At 39.1% G+C, this 26526-nt stretch overlaps 1 pseudogene; it reads right to left on the reverse strand.

Annotated features, from left to right (window-relative positions):
• Positions 1-335: 335 nt before the first annotated feature.
• LOC140512764 (superoxide dismutase [Cu-Zn] pseudogene) lies at positions 336-997 on the reverse strand (annotated as a pseudogene).
• Positions 998-26526: the final 25529 nt, after the last annotated feature.

A 26526-nucleotide genomic window follows, 5' to 3' on the forward strand; every position in this document is an offset into this window, starting at 1 on the left:
GCTACACAATCTTTGCCAGTGATAGTGTTTTATTTTGCCTTTAGAAGGGCTCAGTTGGTTGGACAGTGAGGTTGATAGAAGGAGGAGCAGTAGATTTAAAAAAAATATATTTCTTTTTAATTACATTTTAGTTTTTTCCTATTTTGAGTATTTTCTACCTTCTATCTCTCTTCCCCCACACCCCCAAAAAGAAAAGAAAATCTTTTTTTTTTTTTTTTAAATTCCCAGAAACGATACTCCACAGTCACTGCTGCATTTTAATCATAGGCTGTATGAAATTTTTATACAAATCTGCACTGGAGACATTTGAACAAAGCAATTAGTTTCACACAAGCTTTGACTTAAGATTAGTGTTTAATGGTCTTGCCAAGTATGTTTCTACATGTAATCATCCACATCTTTGTGTTCCTAGGTACCTGAGCTATATCCTAGGAAAATGGTTTACTTAGCAATCCCAGTTATGCCACAAGCCAGGCAAGGTCCAGCATTTCCCGTCTTTTCACTCTCTTCATTTCCCCCTTTGCCCAAGTCATCAGCTTTCTCATGGACCACCATAGTACGGCCAATGATAGACATTGGTTCCGTAAGCTGAATTAGCTTATCTGTGATATCCACTTTTGCCACACCATCTTTGTCTGCAGTCACATTGCCAAGGTCTCCAACATGCCTTTCAACATCATCTGGTCCACCATGTTTTTTGGAATGAGGATTATAGTGAGCACCTGCACTGATACATCCTTGAGTGTTATCACCAAACTCATGGACATGAAATCCATGATCTCCTTCAGCCAATCCTGTAATGTTTCCTTTGATTTCCACAGGGTCCCCAGCCTGCTTCTGCTCGAAGTGGACAGTGCCTTGGACGGGGCCCCTTCAGAACACACACGGCCTTCAACATGGCTCACGAGCGCGGCCCTTCCACGTCCGAGACGGATGCCGACAGGGAAGAACCAGATACCCGAGAAAGCAGGACGAGCACAAGAGCGAGGGGAGAAATGCCCAAGAAAATCTTTTAACAAATGCACAGTCATGCAAAAGCAAAAGTCCTCATAGACTATGTCCCCAAAATGTATGTATCATTCTGCATATTAGTCCATTAGTCCATTACCTATTTGTCAAGGTGAGTAATATTCTTCATTATTAGTCCCTTAGAATCATGATTGATCACTGAGTTGATTGGAGTTCTCAAGGCTTTCAAAATTATTAGTTTTTAAAATGTTGATGTTGTGGTATAAATTGTTCTCTTTATTTCTAGGTTTTTTTTTCAAGTCTAAAGAATTCCAAAGATCCACTTCACCGATTAATCAGCTTCTCTTCCCAATAATCTATCTCGTTTGCTGCCCTACATTGAACATCTGAGTTACTTGGATCTGCTGACTACCTGGGAACAAAAGAGAATTTTTCTGAATTCTGGCTGCTGCACTCCAACCACACAAATTCCGTCTTCTCAATGACAAAGCAGGAAGTTGTGGACTTGAAATATGGCATTTGGTTGAAAGTTTTATTTTGAAACAACCTTTCCATTTTTTCTACAAAATTTAAGGCATATTTACATAAGCATGATTTACTTAATCATGAAAATATATAGTAATGAATTTATTAGAGTGGATACTCCAGAGTTCTAGTAATTCTAGTATTTCCAAGGAGCTTCCCTCTCATTCTGTGGGGCTGTTCACCCTGTCCACATGTTCCACCTCTTACTGGGAGCCAGCTGTTACTGCTAAGAAAGCAAATAGACCTTACTACTTTGGGCTGTGAAAGATTAGAGAAATAGGATATACCTCCTATAGTAGGGATTCTTAAACTGAGGACTTTGAATTTGTTATTTTAATTATTTTGATAATAGATTTGCAATATAATCATTTTCCTTGGTAATCCTGTATATTTGATTTTATGAGTTTAAAAACATTATTTTGAGAAGGGATTTAGAACTTCACCAGACTGACAAAGGTATCCATGACACAAAAAAGGAAAAAAAAATCCTATTGTAAAAGACAATGCGTCTGCCATATACCACCAGTAGGGTACCATTTTGTCTTCAAATAACGATGGAAACAACCAAAGTATCATCTGGATGCTCTAGACACATGTTTAATCAACTGGAGTTACACTATGTTAGTCAGGTAGAAAACGTGCAAAAACAGGTCCACAGATGTGTCCTTGATCTGTATGCATTTTCTATTACTAATGCTTCTGATGAACAAACCCTTCTCTCATTAACAGTATGAGGACCAGAGGGGAAAACCCGTAAGCTCTTGACTCTATAAAGGTAGAGAAGATTAATTAAAACTAAGCTAATGTGTCCTGAAGTTTTAAGGGAGAATGGTCACCAAGAGAGGATTGGGAACTTCACCTGCTGTTCAAAAGCAAGGAGTCCTTTGAAATGGTTTGATAAGGATCTGCCCAAGGAGAAGCTCTTTTGTAGCCTGGATCAAAGGCCCTTCATCCTTTAGGGTGTGGTTTGAGGCTGAATGAACCATCTGGATCCCAATTTCAGTAAACCAGTGGTGGTTTTAATCAACAAAATAAGGACGTGGGAGAAGAAAGTGTATGGCATTTATAGCTTGAGGTGCCATAATACAGTCAATGTGGGTCTTTGAGAGAAGGGTAGGAAGTATAGTGATAGTCAGCATTAGTTTTTAAGAGTGTTCATAGTGCCCTCTTTGGTTCTGGAGATGCATGGTAGAGATTTCTGTTGAAATCTGTATACCCAGAATGTCTCTGGTTGTTCCTCAAAAGCTCCCTGGATTTATTCCTTCCTTCCTTATTTATGATCTCTAAAAACTTACCTTCAAATGAAGTATGAATTAATTTGTTTAAATTCTCTAAATTCTGCTATTATGCCCTTTTTGTTAATTTTTGTCAAGAATTCTACTTCCTTTGCTTTGGATCTTTGTGATATCCATGATGTTTCTGCTAAGTTTTCTTTCACTCTATAACAAATGCACCCTTATGATACAGACTTTAAAAATATGTGCCCTCCACACACAATTGGCAAGGCAACCATACTTCCTGGGAAGCTGAGAGGGCACATTGAACTGTCTTGGAGATGACATATTTCTGTTTTTAGAAATGTAGCTAAAACAAATGCATGCTAAACAAATTGGGATTATAAAATTGTAATGGCTAGCTTCAGGGAGTGCTAAGATTAGACATGATTTTAGCAGAAGGCCAAGAAGTGGAGAGCATGGGGTTTGTTCTGGTGCTGTACCTTATACATGGCACTCCATTTCCTTACTTCCTAGTATTTTCACCATCTGTCCCCCTGCCTATAATTCTCCCCCCTCCTCAACTCTGCCTCCTACATTCTCTGGCATGCTTTAAGCCTCAGCTAAAATCCCATCTAGGAAAGAAGCCTTTCCTAGACCTCTTAAATTTTACTGACCTCTCTGACATCACTCCTAATTTATCCTGTATATATCATGTGTCCAAAGCCATTTTCATGTTGTCTCCCACAGTAGACTGTGAACTTCTTGAGAGAAGGTATTTCATTTTGCCTATTTTTGTATTCCCACTACTTAACACAATGCTTGGCACATAATAGGCACTTAGTGCTAGTGATTATCTGACTATGGTTTGACTCAGTAGTATTTTTATGTGGGATTGATATGCACTCCTTGGTGAATTATATTTCCCAAAGACTGTGTGTAGTCCTCATGGAATGGTGTCTTCCCTCTCTACCATATACAACCTAATAAGATAGTCCCAGGAACACTGACTAGTGAGAAGCAGAAGTTTTGAAAGAATGGTGGGCAAGGTGTGGTGGCATCTGTAATCCCTGCTATTGGAGAGGTTAAGGTTGGCAGATGGCTTGAACTCCAGAGTTCTTAGCTGCTATGGGCTAAGCTACTGAGGTGTCTGCTTTAAATCCAATCAGTATTGTGAGTCCCTGTGAGTGGGAGGCCATCAGGTTGACTAAGGAGAGAGAAAGGAGATTATGGCCACCCTTGTAGGGTTGATGTCCTGGCACACCCAAGGTCAAGCATTGCCATTTCTCTATGAGTAAGAAGGGTTACGGAGTTGAGGTGAAGAGGAAGGGCTGATGATAATGTTCAACCCAGGATGTACCAGTATATTTGACCCATGCTCTATGCATGCCTATGAATAAGGTGAACTCCAAAAGTGGCAGTGATTAAGGGTGGCAAAATGTAGGGTTAGGGTCTAAAAGTCTTTCCATTCAGTTGTGTCTCAGCTTTACCAGTTGATACATCCATGATAAAAGCAGAAGCAAGAGACATTCTCTTCCAGCTGCAGGTCCCATCCAGAGAAGTCACGCCAACCCTTTGGTGCTTTAGAAGTTCTGGTGCTGAGAGTCTCAGTGGACCCCAACAGTGGCAATAAGGTCTCCTCTTGGGAGTCCCTGAGATGTCCCCTAGGAAGTAAAACCATCTGCAAACTGTCTGGATTTCTTATTAATATAAAGAGTGGAGAAGGACTGAACTCCTAACCTATTGGGAATGAGGAAAATAATTGCACCTATGTCTCAGGGTTGTGAGGATCAAATGAGATAACATTTGTAAATTCTTTGCAAACCTTAAGGGAAGGGAACAGGAGTTTATTAAAAACCTAACATGTAGCAGACACTTGCTAAGTACTTTACAAATATTATCTCATTTGATCCTCACAATAATTCCTGAGAGGTAGATGCTCTCCCATTTTACAATTGAGGAAACTGAGGTAGACAGAGGTTAAGTGACTTGCCCAGGGTCATACAGGTAGTAAATGTCTGAGCCTGGATTTGAATTTAGGTCTGCCTGCTTCCAGACCCAGCATTCTATCCCCTGTACCACCTAGTTGTCTTTATAAAAATTCTAGCTATAAATATTGTAATAATTATTGTACTTATGATAATGTGATTAATTAATGTGTGATCATAGAAAATACATTTAGAGGGAATGGGGGTTTATAGCACTTATTTCAGTAGACATAATTAAAAATGTGCTTCTGATAAACCAAAAAGAAGCAAGCGGAGATTATTGGCAAATTCTGGTTCTTCACGTTTAAACCTATTCTAAATATTTTAAAGCAATGAAAATAGTATCCAGATTTGAATACAGAGATTTGAGTTATAGATATATAATGTTAAGCAACATGATTGCTTGCTTATCTGTGGGTGGAGCTAATTTTTTTTTAAACCTCATTCATTTTGACTCTGCTAGCTGGGATTTGTGATTATTTCTATTAGGGCTGTGCTGAAGCCTACTTTTGCCCCCTCTGTAAAGAAACAGTTTTCCAAGGAAAGCAAAGAAGGTTGAGAGAGAAGCTTTTATTCATTCAAAAGAATACCTTGCTTTTCTTTTTAAGTTTATTGATGTCTTTAATTTTTAAGTCAACCATGCTCTCTCCCTTATAACATGAAAAAAACCCAGCCAACACAGTAACACATCTGACAGATGCAACGTTCTGATCTACACCCATAGCTTCCCACTTTTCTTCTGAGAGGAGGGTAAATATGGTTTATTATTGGTTCTCCAGGGCCAAGACTTGTCTTTATAGTTAATGCCAAGTTAGTGGTTTTTCAATGTGGTTTGCCTCTACATGATTGTAACACACACACACATATATATATGCCCAAGCACATACATATATGTTCTGGTTCTGCTTCCTTTATAACAGTTAATACAAATATTATGCTTCTCTGAATTCCTGATTATTGTAATTTCTCAGGGTGTAATAATATTCCACTCCATTAGAGGCAGCTTAGTGGTGCAGTGGTTACAGAGAGTTGGATCTGGAGTCAGGAAAAACCTGAGTTCAAATCTAGTCTCAGAGAGCAGCTATATGACTTTGAGCAAATCATTTAACCTCTGCCTCATTTTCCTTTTCTGTAAAATGGGGATCATAATTGCACTTATCTCTCAAGGTTTTGGTGAAGAACAAATGAGAGAGTAAATGTAAAGGGCTAACATAGTGTCTGGTGCATAGTAAGCACTATATAAGTGTCAACTCTTGCTATTATTATATTCACATCTTACAGTTTGTTTAACTATTTCCCAATCAATGATGCCCACTTTATTTCCAGTATTTTTGCTACTGTAAAAGTATTGTTATAAATATGTAAGGCTTTTCTATCTTTGACATCATTAGGATATATGCCTAATGGTGGAATTACTGGGAAAAAGTATAGTATCAGTTTAGTGATTTTTCCTCACTGAGTTCTAAATTAACACACACATACACACACACACACACATACATCACTTCTTTTTATGCATGGATCTGAACTGGCCTGAGAAAGTGTTCTCTTGGCAATATTTCTTTTTTTTTTTAAATTTTTTAAAAAATTTATTTAAGTTTTCAATATTCATTTCCACAAAATTTTGAGTTCCAAATTTTCTCCCCATTTCTCCCCTCCCCCCACCCCAAAACGCCAAGCATTCTAATTACCCCTATCACCAATCTGCCCTCCCTTCTAACATCCCTCCCTTCCCTTATCCCCATCTTCTCTTTTGTTCTGTAGGGCAAGATAAATTTCTATACCCCATTACCTGTATTTCTTATTTCCTAGTTGTATGCAAGAACAATACTCAACAGTTGTTCCTAAAACTTTTGAGTTCCAACTTTTATTCCTCCCTCCCTCCCCACCCATCCCCATTGGGAAGGCAAGCAATTCAATATAGGTCATATCTGTGTAGTTTTGCAATTGACTTCCATAATAGTCATGTTGTGCAAGACTAACTATATTTCCCTCCATCCTATCCTGCCCCCCATTGCTTCTATTCTCTCTTTTGACTCTGTCCCTCCCCAAGAGTGTTAACTTCTAATTGCTCCCTCCTCCCATTGCCCTCCCTTCCATCATCCCCCCACCCTGCTTATCCCCTTCTCCCTCACTTTTCTGTATTGTAAGATAGGTTTTCATACCAATATGAGTGTGCATTTTATTCCTTCCTTTAGTCGAATGTGATGAGAGTAAGCTTCATGTTTTTTTTCTCACCTCCCCCTTTTTTCCCTCCACTGGAAAGTCTTTAACTTGCCTCTTTTATGAAAGATAATTTGCCCCATTCCATTTCTCCTTTTCTCCTCCCAGTATATTTCTCTCTCACCCCTTAATTTCATTTTTTAAAATATGATCCCATTCTATTCAACTCACCCTATGCTCCCTGTCTCTCTCTCTCTCCCTGTGTGTGTGTGTGTGTGTGTGTGTGTGTGTGTAATCCCATCAACTACCCAGATACTGAAAAAAGTTTCAAGAGTTACAAATATTGTCTTTCCATGCAGGAATGTAAACAGTTCAACTTTAATAAGTCCCTTATGATTTCTCTTTGCTGTTTACCTTTTCATGCTTCTCTTGATTCTTGTGTTTGAAAGTCAAATTTTCTTTTCAGCTCTGGTCTTTTCATCAAGAATGTTTGAAAGTCCTCAATTTCATTGAAAAACCATTTTTTTTCCCTGAAGTATTATACTCAGTTTTGCTGGGTAGGTGATTCTTGGTTTTAGTCCTAGTTCCTTTGACTTCTGAAATATCATATTCCACGCCCTTTGATCCCTTAATTTAGAAGCTGCTAGATCTTGTGTTATCCTGATTGTATTTCCACAATACTTGAATTGTTTCTTTCTAGCTGCTTGCAATATTTTCTCCTTGACCTGGGAACTCTGGAATTTGGCCACAATGTTCCTAGGATTTTCTCTTTTTGGATCTCTTTCAGGAGGTGATAGGTGGATTCTTTCAATATTTATTTTGCCCTCTGGTTCTAGACTCTCAGGGCAGTTTTCCTTGATAATTTCATGAAAGGTGATATCCAGCCTCTTTTTTTGATCATGGCTTTCAGGTAGTCCCATAATTTTTAAATTGTGTCTCCTGGATCTATTTTCCAGGTCAGTTGTTTTTCCAATGAGATATTTCACATTATCTTCCATTTTTTCATTCTTTTGGTTTTGTTTTGTGATTTTTTGGTTTCTCATAAAGTCATTGGCCTCCATCTGTTCCATTCTAATTTTGAAAGGACTATTTTCTTCAGTGAGCTTTTGAACCTCCTTTTCCATTTGGCTAATTCTGCTTTTTAAAGCATTCTTCTCCTCATTGGATTTTTGAACCTCTTTTGCCAACTGAATTAGCCTGTTTTTAAAGGTGTTATTTTCTTCAGCACTTTTTTGGGTCTCCTTTAGCAAGGTGTTGACTCGCTTTTCATAATTTTCTTGCATCTCTCTCATTTCTCTTCCCAATTTTTCCTCCACCTCTCTTACTTGATTTTCACAATCCTTTTTGAGCTCTTCCATGGCCTGAGACCATTGAATATTTATTTTGGATGTTTGGGATACAGAAGCCTTGACTTCTATGTCTTTCTCTGATGGTAAGCATTGTTCTTCCTCATCTGAAAGGATAGGAGAAGATATCTGTTCACCAAGAAAGTAACCTTCTATAGTCTTATTTTTTTTCCCCTTTTTTGGGCATTTTCCCAACTAGTTACTTGACTTTTGGGTCCTTTGTCAAGAGTAGGGTATACTCTGGGAATCTATAAGATCTCAGTTCCTCCAAGGTAGCACAATCAAGTGTGTACACTGGTCTGGGAGTAGGTAGAGATTTTTGTGCCCAGAATCTTAGCAGTTTCCTCTCCACAGCCACCTGGCCTCCAGTTCCACTAAGCCAACACTGGGGGCTGAGATTCAGATAAGCTGCATGGGTAGGGCCACCATTCAGTGTGAGATAAAGATCAGCTGCCTCAGGGCCTCTACACAAGGCTGAGGTAAGAATGGGCTGCTCAGCACCCCCAGGGGTTTTACAATGCAACAATGGATGCAGGCTGCTGTGGGAACTGCTGCCACCTGCCTGATGTGACCTCTTTGGCCCCTGCCTAAGGCCAGAGCTATGGGGAGGCCCTTCTCCCTTCCTGGCCAGCTGAAAAAACCCTGTCACTGACCTTTGGGGCCTGTGGGTTGAGGGATCTGTCAACCACTGCTACTGCAACAGGAGATTCTGTCCCTGAGGGCTGTTCGTGAGCCATGTGCTGCATGGCCAAGGCTGGCCTGGGCTCTGCTCCATGTCTGGTGCAACAGACGTTTCCCACTGTCCTTTCAAGTGACCCTGGGCTGGAAATCTCCTCCACTCTGTTGTTCTCTACTTCTTCTGCTCCACAATTTGTTAACAGTCCCTCTCTACAAGTATTTTATGGGCTGTATGGGGAGAGCCAGCATATGTGTGTCTTTCTACCCTGCCATCTTGACTCCACCGGTGGCAATATTTCTTGTAAACATTGGCTCTGATTTACTCTCTGTCCTATAATTAGTTCTTTAAATACATTCTGTAAAATATTCTATGAACATATAGTTCAAATGTATTCTATAATTCAGGCTTCTCACTTAATTCAAGTAAGCTGTCTCCCTGAATTACCTTAGAACTTATACCTGAAAGGAATATTAGAGATCATCTGGTTTAACTTTTTCATCTTACAAATGAGGAAACTGAGGAATCTCAGAGGGGTCACATAAATGGTAAATAGCAGACCTAGTGAATATTTGATGAACTACTAGTCAGAAGAGAAGAACTGGTGGAATAGTGGGCATTTTTGAGGTAGGAAGCAGGCAAGAGGCAGAGATCTAGTCAGAAACTATTGAGATCTGACACATCAGGGATGAATAAAACAGAGACTGAGATCCATCTTCCCTTTTCCTCTAGACCTCTCACTTGTGGTCAGGGTTGGTAACATGTGAACCCATCTTTAGCAGAAGGAAGGTGAGAGCAAGGTGACAAGGAAGATGATTGAGTCACAGTAGGAAAGCAACTAATCATGTGCTTCCCCACCTGCTTTTAGTTACACTACCGTAACAGACCTCTTTTCTCTATTTCCACAGCTGACCCAATTTTCATCTTGTCCTCATGCCCATCACAACTGCCCTGACCTTTTGGGTGAAATAGTCAAGTCTTTCTAATACTCAATCTCACGACTATCTTTTTTCCTTTTTCTTTCTCTCAAGCAGGGGATTGTTATTCAGTTGTTTCAGTCATGCCCAACTCTGTGATCCTATTTAGACTTTGCTTGGCAATGATACTGGAGTGCCTTGCCATTTCCTGCTCCATCTCATTTTATGGAAGAGGAATTGAGGCAAGCAGGGTTAAGTGATATTTACCCAGAGTCACACGCTAGTAAGTATCTGAAGCCCCATTTGAACTCAGGAAGAGGAGTGCTCTTTCCACTGCACCACCTTGCTGCCCCAGCCCCCAAATCCCTGACTTTTGAGCATAAGCCACAGACACCATTATTGGTGCTGGAATCCCTTGGATTGACTGCCTAGGGTTGAACCTAGCTTTTTCATTTGCCTGTGGGACATCTGCTACTTCTCTCTCTCACATCTGACATTACCTATGTAATCTTGGGTAAACCACTTAATTTCTCTGGGCCAAAGTTTGCTCAGTTATAAAACAAGGGGGTTGGATTAATAAAGTCTCTCAAATCTCCTCTAACTGGACTAGCTTCTTCACTTTAGGGATGAATGGTAGGTACATTGCTGACTATTTCTAGCCCTAGTGAGATCGACATGCTGCTTACTCGTGGTACTTACAGGGCATAGGACAAGGACTCATAGAGAAAGAGAAATATATTCTATTCAGTTCACTGTTTACTATAGTTCTTGTGGTTAGAAGAGCCAACAACTCCAATTCCTGCATAATTGTGGGCAGATTTCTTAACCTAATGAAATTTATCCATCTGTAAAATGAGGATCAGAGGCGGTACCATGTGGTTTAATTTAACTCAAACACCTTATGAAGCAAATTTTACTTTCCACTTGCCCAAGAGAATGCGATTATTCTCTATTATACTGCCATCAACAGCCGGTGCCTCAAGTTTCAGGGATAATTTCCTCCTATAGTTCTTGTGGCTTATGGAACAAGGGGAAGGCTATGTTAAAAGTTTTTACTTCCTTATGCTAAGCAGAGTTGCTGTGAGTAAAGTACTTTGGAAAACTTAAAGTGCTATGGAGATATAAATGGTTATTTATGATAATCACAATAAACTGAGGTGTAGAGCATGGAAAACCCTCCAGAAAAAAGCACTTTTTTTCTCTTGGAGTCATTTGTTAGTTAATGTCAATACTTCCAAGGATGGGTCAGCTCATCAATCCATTTCTCTACTGTGCTGTTCACAACTCATTTGTATCTTCTCATTCTGTCCAATTGTGTCCATGCCCTCTTCTAATTGCTCTAAGGAGGATCTACTCAATGGTCTACATACCTTTTCCTATATCTTAAAATATTTTTGTGGGCATTAAGGAAGTACTTTGATTGTCTCTCTATTATCTCTTGCTTCTGGCTACCACTTTCTTTGTGGTCATATATTTCCTGGGTAATCTCCTTTGAGCCATTTTCCCCACTTCAGATATGTGACTATTTAAACTAAGTCTGAGGCAGCAAAGTGATGCAGTGTATAGAGTGCTGGGCTTGGGTTTAGAAAGACTCATCTTCCTGAGTTCAAATCTGGCCTCAGATGCTTACTGGCTATGTGACTCTGGTCAAGTCACTTAACCCTGTTTGCCTCAGTTTCCTCATCTGTAAAATGAGCTGGAAAAGGGAAAAGGAAATGGCAAACCACTCCAGGATCTTTGCCAAGAAAATCCCAAATGGAGTCATGAAGAACTGGAAACAACTGAAAAATGACTAAATAATGAAACCACAGTTTGAGCAAAGACTGGAGGAGTTGAGATTCATAAGTGAAGGGTGTACTTGCCCTGATGAAATCACTTAGCTTTTGAAGCACAGGTATAAACTGTATATAGCTGGGCTAGGAGCATACATACTCAAGTTACTCAACCAGCTTGGCATAAGTTTAAAGTCTTAAAAAATCTCTCCCAGGTACTTGGTTGTTTTCAGTATTCTTTCTTGTTAACTCACCCTGCAGCACCTCCAGGCCTAGACTAAGTTCTCTAGGTCCCTTGTAAGGCTGGCTCCTTTTTTTGGTCTCTGTCTCAAATCCACCCTTTTGGCTTCCAGCCCAAACTGGGCTCCTCACCTTAACTATTGACTTGGCTGGTATTCCGTGGGCTCTGCCCACAAATATTATCTGATTATGTATTTCTTTGGTTTGGAGCCCTCTACTTTCTTTTCTGCTCCAGTGAGCTGAGCCTCCACCCTTCATTAGCACATCCCAGTGCCTCCCTTCCCCCACTCCCACCCAGTTTTCTCTTTTCTTCTCCAATTCTCACTGGTCTTTCTATTTAATGCTTCTCTAGGGGATGAATTACCCCCTGGCTCCTCCACTTGTAATCACTTCTTCCTAGGCTTTGCCAGCTATCCAAATTTTTCCTTTCACAGGGCATTTAAAAGCACCCACCCACCAGGTTCCTTTCTTACTCCATCCCATTCTGTGGCCAGTAGTGTCTCTTTCTTAACTGATGAACAAGATCCCTTTTAGTCTTTAAAGGAATCTAGCACCGTGTCCGCCAGGTACCTTATTAACATCTTAAAGAAATCCGTATGTAAACCATAAATCTTACCCTGGGCTATCCTAGCATTGTACTTTCCCTTATAGCATTCTAATAGAACAATAGCACATCTGTATTTAATTGTGGTTCAACAGAGAAAACCTAGTGATTATTGATATCAAGGGAGGCATATAAAACAGGGAGATATATGCTTGCCAAAGGTGTTTGCTACCATGTGGAAAATATCCAGCAGGAAGTCCATTTGAAGAGAGATTCCCTGTAGATGGTGAATCTTTCCAGATTCTCCTGTTTGCAGATGTCATTGTATTGGGTGCATCAAGTCCCAGAATATACAAATCCTTCTTTGTGAGATATATAATACTATAATGCCAGGTGCTGTGAAAGACACGGGGAATACAAAGAAAAGGGGAAAAACAATCACTGCCCTGAAGGAGCAAATAATCTAATGGAGGGGAGAAAATGATGTACACAATGATGTACAAACAAGACACATATGCAGGACACATTGAAGAAAACCTTAAAGGGAAATAGGAAGTAGATTTTTCATTTGCACTGTGGGGAATCAGGAAAAGTTTCTTGAAGAAAGTAGAATTTGTTGGGATTTGAAGGCAGTTATGGAAGTCAGAAACCAGATGAAGAGGAAGAGACTTACAGGTATGGTGGATAACCAATGAAAATGCAGAGATGGGAGATGGAAAGGCTTGTTCAAGGATCAGCAAAGAGGCAGGAGCAAAGATGGTAAAGTAAGCAGTAAGTTGCTCTCACTCTCCCTTACAGACCTTGAGAAATCCAGAAAATATTGCCCCAGGAAAAATCCTGAAACTGTGGAGCCAGCAGAAAGACAGGGTACAGCAGGGGTTTTTTTTTTGGCTTATGAGGCTAAAGAGATTAATAGGAAAGGTCCCTCCTGCTGTGGCTGAAGGGGACCAATACAGGACAGGAGGTGTCCCAACAAGCCCCAGCTCAGCAAACCAGCAGGAGATCTTGAGTCCCAGGATAGTGGAGTGTGCAAGTGCCAACACCAGGACCCGTGCATGTCTTTGCACAGCCAGGAGAACCAGCAGACACCAACTCAGAGAACCACTACTTGCAGTGGATGGGGGTGGGGGGGAGGGGTCCACCAGTGACTGAGCTTATATGTGCTCTAGTGCAGCCCCTTGTGAGGAGAGGATCTCTAGTGGCCAGACCCCTCCACCCCCTCACCTCACCCTATGAGATAATTCTTTTTAAGGAGTTTAGACACAAAAAGTAGGACAAAGGAAAAAATCCAGTTGTAGAGTTCATGGTGTTCATTTGAATGGACAACCATAGAGCTTGTCAATTAGTACAAGTATCTTGAAAACAGATGAGGAATTGAGCTCAAAATTACATAGAAGGAAGAGAATGATGGTTGGTAGTAGGCACTTAATAAGTTTTTCTTTTCCTTCTTTCCTTCCTTCCTTCTTTCCTTCCTTCCTTCCTTCCTTCCTTCCTTCCTTCCTTCCTTCCTTCCTTCCTTCCTTCCTTCCTTCTTCTCTCCTTCCCTCCCCCTTTCCTCCTAAATATGTTCTCAGCAATTGCTTCTGTGTCTGTCATCTGGGAACTTACCTAGCTAAGTACAGAGAAGCCACACGTCAGAAAGTTAGCAACAGCAATTCATCAAACATTCACTTATTAATAGCTGGGAATAATTCCACTAAGAAAATAAAAGATCTTTTGATAGATTTAATAAAAAGAAGTGCCAACAAGTTTCCAGCAGGAAAAAAGATAAGAAAAGATGCCTATAGCATATCTGAAGGCAATGGTTAGGTGTTTATCGATTAATTATAAAGCTTAGAAAATCTCACATATCAGTACTTGAGGACCAATATGTCATGATCCTATATGTGACAACTCAGGGGGTATCAATGCTTCACATTAAGCCTGGGTGACATAAGAATGAATAAATAAATGCAAATGAATAAATAATAAATAAATAAAGCTAAGAAGCATTCAGTCAGTGCTTACCACATTCCAAACATTGTGTTATGGGAGTACAAACAGAAAAGTGAAGACAGTCTCTGCTTTCAAGGACCTTCCTTTCTTATAATGGGAGACATATATAAGTGACACACATATAGTGGCCAGGCAAGGGTATCTTGGGGAAATAGTAAAGAAACTGGTTTATCCAAATCATAGCAAAATAGAAATCAGAGAAACTATCCATAGGAGAATATATACCATACAATATGGAGTGAAGGTGCTCTCCTATTAGGAGGGAGATAACTCAGCGAGAGAGAGAGAGAGAGAGAGAGAGAGAGAGAGAGAGAGAGAGAGAGAGAGAGAGAGAGGCCTGGATCACAAGCAAAAGGAAACTTCGCAATCTCTTGTGTAGCAAGCTAGGAATAAACATGATAGAGACCTCCAGCCCCTCTCATGCCTTCCCAGAGTCTTCTCTTTCAGCAACTTGAAGTGGGGGTTGGTCTCTTCAATCTTGTCTCTTGAAGCTGGGAGCCAGAAGTATCCAAAGCTGCTCCACTTGAAGCCCGATGAGTCCTAAAGGGACTGATGCTTGAAGGAGACTAGTCCCATAAATAAACCATCCTTGAAGAGTCCCCCTAAGAAATGGCTTTTAAAGAGTCCCAAAGAGCACTGGTTGAGAACTGAAGCTCCCACTTCTCCCCAATCCCACCCCTTCAGTAAGCACAAGGTATTCATCTGCACCAATAAGGAGAGAATCCTATACCAATTGTCTTTAGCACAGGAATTATATTCATTTCAGAAGCTGTAGGAATGGTGAGTGGAGTTATAGAGGAATAACTTGGCATACCCTTTCTTGGTACAATGACAGAATTGATTTAATTATGGGTTCAGTATTGGGAAAAGGAAAAAAAAGGTATGTTTTTGGTAAGGCAAGTAGTAAGAAAATGGTAGGGGAATAAAGTGATGCATGACTGGGGACTACCTGAAATAGTGGGCCAGGTGAGGCACTTACTAATCAAGGTGAGAGTTTCAGATCTAAAAAGACTGATACTTCTAAGGCATGGTCTCTCATCATGGTGAAAAGTTGGGGCTAAGGGGTACAAACTAGGAAGCCAAATTTTACTAAGCTCCATCTTGAAAAAAAGTAGAAGCCTAGTTTATAGTAAGGAATATCCAGGAAATATGACTGGGAAATGGAAGTCAGGGTCAGTCACAGAGGTCAACCCAACAGAACTATGTATGGAGCTGCTATGGCTAATCAGTTTAATTTGCACGATCAGGGTTCTAAGACTCATGGGCTGTTCTTATGTATCAGTACTCTTCCTACCCATCTGTGCCCATTTGAATGCCATACATCTGTACTGATGGTTGTAGGGCATAGAAAAGAATGATGATCCATATAGTGATCTACATGGGTGAGCACAAATGGACTTACTCTTAAAATAAGAAAAAGCAGAGTCCAGGAGGGAGAGTTATCTACAATGAAGCTGAGAAAGATAGGTTGAGGCCCAGTTCTGAAGGGATTTATTTATAAACTGCACAGAGGAGTTTATCTTTGAACCTAGAGGCAATAGGAAACCATCTGAGTTTATGGAATAAGGGAGTGATATTGTCAGATCTGCACTTAAAGAAAATAATTTTGGAAACTATGGAGAGAATGGATTAGAGTGGGGAGAGACATAAGGAAGGGAGAATAATTAAAAGTCTATTGCAGTAGTCTAGAAACTGGTGATCAATGCATGAACATAGCCTTATGAGAACAGAGAAGGGGTTGAATGTGGTGGTAGAAGGCACAAGATTTGACATCTGAATAGATGTGTGGCCATTTCCAGACTCTAGGGAAAAGCATCTTGGAAAGACAGGTCAAGGAAAAAAAGTCTTTTTTTTTGTGAGGGGGAATGGTACCCAATATTTTAAGGAGAGTAACTATATTTTACACCATTATCTTCCTCATTTCATCCTGAATTTACCCATCTAAGAACCATGTTTTCTTTGCTCAACCTTTTGAGGACCCACCTCCTCCATGGAGAAAGGATTAAGATATTGATGAAAGGGACAAAGTTGAAGGGACAAAGTTCCTATGTTTACTCCAGGCGTGAGGGGATTGCCAGGTGACTGTGTTGCTCCATGATCTAGAATGTTAAACTAAACTGCACTTTTATATATTGTTGTCTCTTTCTTGTTAAAGATTTCTATAAATGTTACCAGATACCTCTTCTCATCTCATCTCATCTCATCTCATCTCATCTCATCTCATCTCATCTCATCTCATCTCATCTCATCTCATCTCATCTCATCTCATATCTCAACCTCTCTCTTTCTCTTTCTTCTATTTGCTAGAAATGGCTTGGATATCAATGAACATTAAATTTAATCAAATTGTTTCTGGCAGGCCATCCAAAAAAATTAGAGTATAGTATTTGCATTAACATATTTTCTTTGATGACTGATCTACTTATAATTCCTAGACAGAACATTCCATTTCCTATCTCTGTGCCTTTGTAAGAACTGTTTCCCCTGCCCAGAATGCTGGACCTTCTCACTTCATTTCCTTTAGAACTCAGATTAAATCTTATCTTCTGTGGGAGACCTATCAATATCTCCCCACCTGCTAGTGCCTTGTCTTTTCAGATTGCTTTCCATTTATTCAGTACATTTCTTGTATCTACCTAGTTATTTACTATGTTGTATCTCTCATTAACTTCTTCAGGTCAAGGATTGTTAAATAGCAATAAAAATCTGTTTAAAATATTTGTTGCATCATATTTGTTGCTTGGTACCTAACAACTTAAAATTTCATTCAAGCTCAGAAAAAATTATTCCATCAGAAAGTAAGAACTCATAAGTCTATAAGAAACAAAACACAGTGGTGATGTTGAGGAAATAGTTCAAAGCCGTCATTAGAAAGAAATAGTTTTCATGGAAAGGAATAAAGCACATGATGGAAAAGGAGATAAAAATAATTTAGTAAGAATTGTTAGGTAGAGTAATTCAGTAGAATGAAAAATAAGCAAAGACCTTTCTGAAACTACCTTTTATTTTACTAGAATATAAGTTTCTGGAGGGTAATGACTGTTTCATTCTTTGTTTAAGCATCTCCATCACCTGCTGAAGTGCCTGGAACTTAGTAGGTGCTTAGAAAATGCTTACTGATTGATTACTGTGTTAACATTTTATACTTCCACATATACAAGGGTAAACAGAGGATTAAAAAAGCAAACCGGCAAACAATACAAAAAGCAAAAGATTTGCACAACTGAAAAAAAATACCGTGCTTAGTTTTATACCGTTGAAGGTGATGGTTGTGGTTGTTGCTGCTCAGATGTGTTGACTCTTCATGACCCTGTGGACCATACTGTCCATGGGGTTTTCTTGGCAACCCTGAAGGTCATACGGTTAAATAAATGGCATCATTTATGCCTGTGAAGCAATTTCTTAGACATGGAGCAGGAGTTCTTAACCTTTCTTTGTGCTATGGACTCCTTTGGAAGTCTAGTGAAACCTATGCATCCCTTCTCAGAACAATGTTTTCAAATAATTGAAGGAAATGTTAAATTACGGTTAGTGGTTAGAGAAAATGAAGATGCAATTTCTTCTCCCTCCAAGTTCACAGATCCCTTGTTGTTCTGTGGACCCCAGGTAAAGAACCCCTGGCGCACCCCTAAAAGAGGTCTGTTCACACTGATTTGAATTAAAATTTAAAAAGTTGTGAAGAAAAAAGGAAAAATTCTGTATACTTATATATGGCAGAAAATGGAATAAATAGAAAACCAAAATCAACTCTTCTTTATGACAGGTCCGTGTCAAAAAAAATTCGAGGATGGCATGGAGAAAACTCTCCTTCTATCCTTTCTTTATTCAGACTTAATCTGGGAGAATCACCCTCTAACTGATGGGTTTCTATGAAACAACACCAATGGAAACTCCTGATTATCACATGTGTAGAACTTCAGCTGTGGAGCAGAGAAGCAGCCTGACTTTCACTTAAGATATGACTCAGTCATAACTCCTTTCAAGTCTTCTTTCCCACAGATGCCCACAAGTACAGCAACCCCTGAAGAATTTCAGGAAAAAAAACAACAATATGTAGGTGCTCTTCTGGGTCAGCACAGTGATCTGTTCAGGAAAGCACAATATTCTGAGTCTGATGTTGGCAGTAAGGTGTGTTTGTTTGTTTAAAGAAAAGAGGACAGTTGCGTTATGGAAAATTCACTTCATAAATTGGAAAGTGTACTCTGAACATCACCAGTGTCCCTTTTTTAGTCCCCAATGACCTTTCAGCCATCAATTTGGTTTCCTTCTCATTAAGAAAGGGACTGGACCTGGGATTTCATTGACATAGGGAATTCTCTGAATGAGAAAATTCCTTGATTCCTCAGCAGGCTGCACTCTGGATTTCCTCTACCAAGCCCCAGAAATTTGTTAATTCTGATACTCCTTTCAGGCTTACTATCTTGTAGCCTCTTCCTCTGATTGCATGTTTCTCCAAGAACTTCTATTTATTTTTAAAAATTAATTTGTTTTCAGTTTTCAACAATCACTTCCATAAGTTTTAAATTTTCTCCCCCTCCTTCCCTCCTTCCTTTCTGAGAAGGCATATTATCTTATATGGGTTCTACAATACATTCTTATTAAACAAATTTTCACATTAGTCATGTTGGATAGAAGAATTTAAAACAAATGGGAGAAATCATAAGAAAAAACAAAACATAGCACAAGAGAAAATAGTCTGTTTCACTCTGCAGTCCGATTCCACAGTTCTTTCTCTGGTGCAGATGGCATTTTGCATCAGGAGTCCTTGGGAATGTTTGAGATCTTTGCATTGCTGTGAAGGGCTAAGTCCATCAGAAACAGTCCTCACACCGTGTGGCTGTTACTGTGTATAATGTTCTCCTGGTTCTGCTCATTTAACTCAACATCAGTTTATATATATATTTTCTAGGTTTTTCTGAAGTCTGTCTGTTCATCGTTTCTTATAGCACAATAGTATTTCATTATATTCATGTACCACAACTTGTTCAGCCATTCCCCAATTGATTTCCTGTACTTGGCCACCTAAAAAAAAGAGCTGCTATAAATATTTTTATACATCTGGGACCTTTTCCCATTTTTATGATCTCTCTGAGATACAGCCATAGAAGAGGTGTTGCTGGGTTAAAAGGTACACACATTTTTATAACCCTTTGGGCATAGTTCCAAATCGCTCTCCAGAATGGTTGGATCAGCTCACAATACCACTAACAATGAATTAGTGCTTCTTCTCTCCACATCTTCGCCAACTTTTATCATCTTCCTGGTTTGTCATGTTAGTCAATCTGATAGATGTGATGTGGTATCTCAGAGTTTTGATTTGCATCTCTAATCAATAGTGATTTAGAGCATTTTTCCATATGACTATAGATAGCTTTTAATTTCTTCCTCTAAAAGCTTCCTGTTCACATCCTTTGACCATTTTTCAATTGGGGAAGACCTTCCATTTAAAAAGAACAAGAAGCTAGCCAGATCTCATTCCTTTCAGACTTCTTCTAAGTGTTGTCCTCCTCTATCAGAGTCTAAGTTCCTTGGAAGCTGGGACTGTCTTTCTTTATGCTTGCATTTGTATTTCTTGCACATAGTTCTTAATAAATGCTTGTTGCTTGACTATCTCTATTAGCATCTTCACCACAATTTATAGTCTTAGAGAACTTCCCTAGAGCACTGACTTGCCTATGGTCACACAAAAGGTATGTACTACTGGGAAAACTTCAGCCCATCACTTCTTGGTTCCAAGGCCAGCTCTCTTTCCACTAAGTCACACTGACTATCATATCTTTCCTGAAAATGTTAAAAATATGCAACCTCTTTCAGCTGTATTTGCTTGTTTGGTTCACGAATGAACAGGAAGAAAATTAATTCCCTTTCTTCCACTTAATACTGTGTTGCAATACCATGTGTATGGGAAGGGAAGTATAATGTAGTAGAAAGAGTATTGCGTTTGAATTTGGAGGGCCTGGGTTCAAATCCTTGCACTGTGACTTACTATCTGTATGATCTTTAACAACTGATTTGACTTATCTGGGACTTAGTTTCCTTATCTATAAAATAAGGGTGTTGGATTAAGAGACCACTAAGGTCTCATTTAGCTCTTATAATATTCCATTATCCTACTCAGGCCATGTCTCTTTCTTTCAAGGTAGGGGAGAGGGGAGAAGTTACTTACCCTGCATATGCCTATCAATTATTGTAGAACTTTTGAAAAGTCTATAAGACTCAACTGAATTTGCCAGCATGAAGCAAACAAGAGATTGAAAATTAGAACCAGAAGGCATAGCAGTAGCATAACTGGCCTAAACTGCTCACCCACAAAACAGAGATAATGAGGATAAAAGTGACATGAATCTGAAATTTTGAAAAATGTGTTTGATGTTTATCTGGTTGGATAAGAAGGCTTAAAGATGGACTGTCAAAAATCCATGCCAAAGGAAAGTAAAAATGACACAATTGGAATAATTGAAGCCACACAGCACATTACCAACACTAGATTCCTCTGAAGAACAATTCACACCACCAAGGAAATAAATGCTCTTAGATGTTGAAAGCAAAATCCTTATCAGGATAGATGCCGAGCATTTGGAAAACAATTTGTGGATGTGGAAAAAAATAATCTCCTTTTCCCATGATGTGGTAGCAGGGAATAGATCAAAGAACATCAGTCAGAGAAGTCCAGCAGGGGGCAAATCAAAGAGGAGGATTTTCATATTAAGGAATGGTGAAAAAGGAATAAGATAAGTTGCTGAATAGCAAAATAAAGGTATACATATATATATACATATATACGTATATATGTATATACATATATACGTATATATGTATATATATATATACACGTATATATATATGTATATATATATATATATATATATATATATATATTCTCTGGGTTGACAATCACTAAGTGATTTATCACATTATTCAAATGCCTAATTTGGCTCCCTGCTTCTCTTTTCCTTCCAAATACCAGCCCTATTTCCATTTCCCTATGAAGGTAAGGCTGGAGGAAGGTGAGTGCCCCATTTTTATTTTTATGGTTGTAATCTGTGATTTCACTGGTGGAGAGAATTTAATTGTGTGTGGAAACTCCTTGGATTGATACAAAGCAGCCAAGCTGAAGCATCCAGCCACCCTGAAGGAGAGACAGGAGGCAGCTTATACTACAGAAATCAAACCAGTACTACCACCTTGACAATAACTTCCTCTCAGACTATCTTGGAGATCACTCAGCAACATAAACCCAAGAGTCATAGCTATAGAGTCCTCCAAATTATGGGACATGCTTTCATCCTAGATCCCACAATCATCATTAAACAGAGAGGCATCATTGCGGAGAAGAAGCCCACCTTCCTCATCACCACCAGTAACAACTGATGACCAGTTGCTATCAACAAGCAAATAAGTACATAAGTCCTAGGAGTGGCAGCACCCAGCAGACCATAGGTCCTGCTTTCAGCTCTGCCATTATCCGAGGAAGTAACCTTTGTGGAGCAGTGCCAGTCATCCACACCATTTGCCAACCAATTGCCTCCCACAAGATAATTAATTCAGTCTAACTGAAGCAGCAAGGTAACCTGAGGGAGAGAAAGGAAGGATCATATACCAGGAAAGTCAAACTACCATTACCCCCTTGACCACCGTGTCCCCTCAGACCCTGAAGGAGTTAGCTCAGGACTCTCAACCCAAGGACATTAGAATAGCAACACTTGCAGTACCCTTAACCATCAACCTGGTAGCAACCTCTTTGGAGAAATATCTGTTCTTGAAGGTGCTACAGTCACATTTGTTGAAGCCTGAATAAAGAAAGTTCTTGTTCCAGAAGTCCTTGGCACTGTCAAATTATGAAACTCAAGAAACTCATATCCTTTTGACATTGGAAATGACATTAAAGAATAGGCATTGCCATCTGTTTTGCTACTGAACCCTAAGGACAATGGGACCTTTCTAACTGATTTGCAATTGGAATCCATATATGTTGTCCCTCCATTAGAATATGGGCTCCTTGAGATCAGGGATTAACTTTTCTATTTGTATCCCTGGTGCTTGGCACATAGTAAGTACTTAATAAATGCTTCATTCAGTCATTCCTTTATAATTTATGTTCTTGAAGTAGCCTGAGGACTGGGGAGGTTAAATGACTTATCTGCAGTTGCCTAGCTACAGTGTATTAGAGGCAGAACCAGGGCCTGGGTCTTCCTGACTTCAAGTACATCTGGCACTCAATACAGTACTACTTGTTTCTCTTTTTCCTGAATTTCTACACATGATTACAGGCATGTTTTCTGACTTAGATGTCCTTGGCTCAGTTCACTCATCCTAGGTTTTTTTTCTAACTCTCTTGCTCTTCTGTGATTTCCCTTTAAGTTGACTAATCTGGAAATGGTTCCTTGGGGTGATTTTGGCCACCTACTTGCAGCTTCCAAGTAAATCTCCTCTCTTATGAAAGAATTTTAGAATTCTATAGCTGGAAGGGACCAAAGAAATCATCCTACAGAAGATTACAAGCTTCTTAGCCTTTTGTTTTCGTATCCCCACTACCTAGCACATTGTCTAACACATAGTATATACCACAATGTTTATTAAATTGAATTGTTTGAATTGATCTCAATCTTTTTCTGAAATATCAATTCCTACTATGATATAATTGACATATGGTCATTCAGCTTCTGCAAAAAAATTTCTGATTAGTTAGGAAATTTCTCCTTACACTAAATTGGAATTCTTCCATTTGTTGTAGTTCTACCCTTTGTAGTCCTATAATAACAAGATTTTATATTCCATCCTGAAAAATTTTAATAAAATTCTGATTATGCCAAGCAAAGTATTCAAAGTCCAATAGCCTTCATTTGAAAATTTTCATGGGAGGGTAATCTCACCGAATCTCAGGGTGATCCATTTCAGTTTGGGCCAGCTTTAACTGTTAGGAAGGTTTATCTGACATCAAGCCTCAAGATGGTAAGCTAATCGATGGATCACAGAGACAAGATAAGAGAAATGCCCCCCAAATCTCCTGTCACCACAGACCCACTACTCTGCTGCATACCAGAGACTTGTCTGGTTCTGTTCCTTTTTTCCCTGGTTTCTTACTCTACACCTTCAGTGTCATGAAGGACCAATTTCACACACACTAGAAAGCCTCAAATTGCCTTTTCTCCTTAAAATATACAGGCAGAAACCAGAAGGCAACCTTTCCAGAGGTTTAAATAGAGTCATAAAATATTAATGTTTTGAAGGGACCTCACAGATCTTTTAATCCAACTAATTTTATATGTAACAAGTATATCAGCATGAGTGGTAGCATTTTAATGTGGGCCTTTACCAAGGGCCAGGACCATGGACAGCGATAGAAGTCAATCAAACTTGCCCTTCCTTGGCCACACTTCTTCCATTTCCAGATTTTTAAGGTACTTAATAGTTAGTTTATAGTTATGGTTAAGCAATGTTTAATTACATTAGTTAAAGGTACAATAAAATGCAAAATAAAAAATGGGGACCAACATCCTTGTCACACTCCTGGTTCAAATTCCTCAAAATTAGGAAAAATAGCGTTGGAATCCATTTCTCCCTAAATCACATTTTCTTTAGCCCAGTTGTTAATTATGGGAATATGAGAAATTGATATCTGTTCACAAGTGTCCTGTTGCCCAGCTGCAGCCAAGGTGAAATGGTCCAAGTTCACAATCGTAACTTCTATCTGTGTGGAGGTGTGAAGTAATGTCATCTTATTGGGGTCCTCTGCTACTTCCTTCCCCATCCATGAAAAAGATTTTCTTCATTCTCACTGAAGTCTGTTGGGGTTCTAATCTCTGAGTCAGGAGCACTTTGATGTACTATCTCTTTAAAGACCTTTTCATATAGAGCACGTTAGGACCAAAAAACAAAAGCAGAAAAGTACTGTTGTGTAAAGAAAAGTAAATGAACTGTTAAAAGATGTTAGATATTGACATTATCATGAATGAACATGTTGATACCAGAAAGAAGTAGGAGAAAAAAAGTTTGTTAAAAAAAAAACTGCTAAATTATGTGCATGAAGAAACATTGCTTTCAGATGGGATTTGATCAGTTTCAGATGGAAAATGAGCTCTGGAATAACTATAAAGACTTAAATCACTTCATGAAAGAAGTATCATAATGTCTAGTTGTATGTAAACAGTTTGAAGTGTTAAAAGAACAGGGAAAGATATTTTATTTATAAAAAATCGGAAATAAGTAATAATAAAGAAACAATTTTTAAGGACACAAAATGAGATGGAGAGGCATGTTGAAAACTTAAAAGCTATAGAATGTATTATGTTTCTTCAGCTCAGTTGCATATGGTCATTTAATTACTAAAAATGATAAAACTAAAAAAAGTTTACTCATATAATTATGTGAAAACTGAGGTGTAATTAAATAAAATGTATTGATTTTTATAGGGAAAATTGGAAGGGAGAAGGGTTGATACCTTTAGAGTGAAAGGTAACTGAGAGTGATTAAGGTATGTAGAAGACAGGAGAGGAGACTGAGCTGAAGAACGTGACAGAAAAGGAAAGAAACATTAGGAGAGCCAAAAGCAGTTTGTTGCAGCTATTTGAAGAGACCTCTAGTCAGAGACCTCTTTAGTAAGAGAACTGAGTTGGAATGGATACTTTGGCTGCTAGTTTCTTCTTAATGAAGACTGAAAGTCCAAGTATTGTCCTTTAGAACTATTTAAAGCTGAAGTTCTCAGAAGAACATGATCCTTTTCTGGATCATGAGGATCATGATGATAGATAAAATAGATATCATAGATCATAGAATAAAAACACATGATTCAGAGGAAACAACAGAAAGGGTAAAGACAGGAAGAGCTGCTGCTTTACTTCATAAGAAGACATAACTAAGCTGGTTTGCCTTGCTAGAGTAAAAACAGAACTTTGTTCTAATTGGACAAAGTAGTATCCTGCTAAGTACCTGACTAAACTGATTGGTATAACCCAGGGGTGGGGAACCTGTGACCTTGAGTTCACATGCAGCCTTCTAGGTCCTTAGGTGCATCATTTTGACCAAGTCCAAGTTTAAATGTTCTGTAAAACTCAGGACACCAAGTTGTAGACAAATGTAGTGATCTTGCTTAACGATGGAAAGGAAGTTAATCACTGAGCCAGAAGTCTAATCCAACCTATAGTTTTAGTTCTCCACTCTTCATCCAGTACCTTTACCAAACTGTGAGGATGTGTCCACACCTGTTTCCTTTCACGATTTTAGTTGCCTTCATTTCGGGGCCAACAGAAGTGCTGAGACCTTTTCACAGATAGTAGGGATATCTTCTTTTACTCAACCTGTGTTACCTTCTTACTGTGCTACCATGATATATACATGGGAGAAATCAGAAGGTAAGGTCTAAGGAAGGAAGAGTCATTTCTGGCTTGGTGTGTGTGTGTGTGTGTGTGTGTGTGTGTGTGTGTGTGTGTATGTGTAAAGAGTGTGGATCAGAATCAGGGAAAGCTTTATAGATGACAACTTTTGAGTTGATACTTAGAGTGGCCAAGTGTCAGTTAAAGATGGGAGATGGGGAATTGGTAGAAATTCAAGGTAACTCCTCATATGTCCCTGTAGTAGCTGATGTATAGTCTCCCACAGGTCCAGTATTTTTGGGAATCTCTGACCTTCCCCCCACTTTCCTTCAACCAATTCTCTGGCAAGTGGAACATTCTAGTTGCAGATTATCAGCTCTCTCAATAGTCTGAAGATGTCCCAGAAGCACAGAGAGGCCATTATGAGTCTTGACAGATGCTTGATAATATTTGATTGCTTATTTAAATGAAAGTATCAAAAGTGTATTTCAATATCTGTCACTCTCAATCGCTCACTGACTTCATTATAACTTTGGAAAAGACAATTTTGAATTGCCAATGATGGATTAAGATATTCTATTTTACATGAAAGAGAAAGGAGGTGTGCCAATCAGGGGAATAGCGTGCTATTATTCTCCCGGGAAAAGAATCCCTAATCACTGAACAAAGCAGTGCCTTGTACAGCTGTCCTAAATAAATGTTGCTTTATTTCTGAAGCTGCCTGACCCCCTGTAGTGGTCTTTGGAGCCTGTCAGAGAGCAGTCATAAGGACAAATTTTAGTTAACTTGCATGCTTGCCCTTAAGCAGACTTTGACGTGGAGCTCACTGCATCTATTGACTCCTCAGGAAGTTGGAGGTCATAGC

This window comes from Notamacropus eugenii, chromosome 6 (genome assembly GCF_028372415.1).
Source record: "Notamacropus eugenii isolate mMacEug1 chromosome 6, mMacEug1.pri_v2, whole genome shotgun sequence".
Taxonomy (NCBI): domain Eukaryota; kingdom Metazoa; phylum Chordata; class Mammalia; order Diprotodontia; family Macropodidae; genus Notamacropus; species Notamacropus eugenii.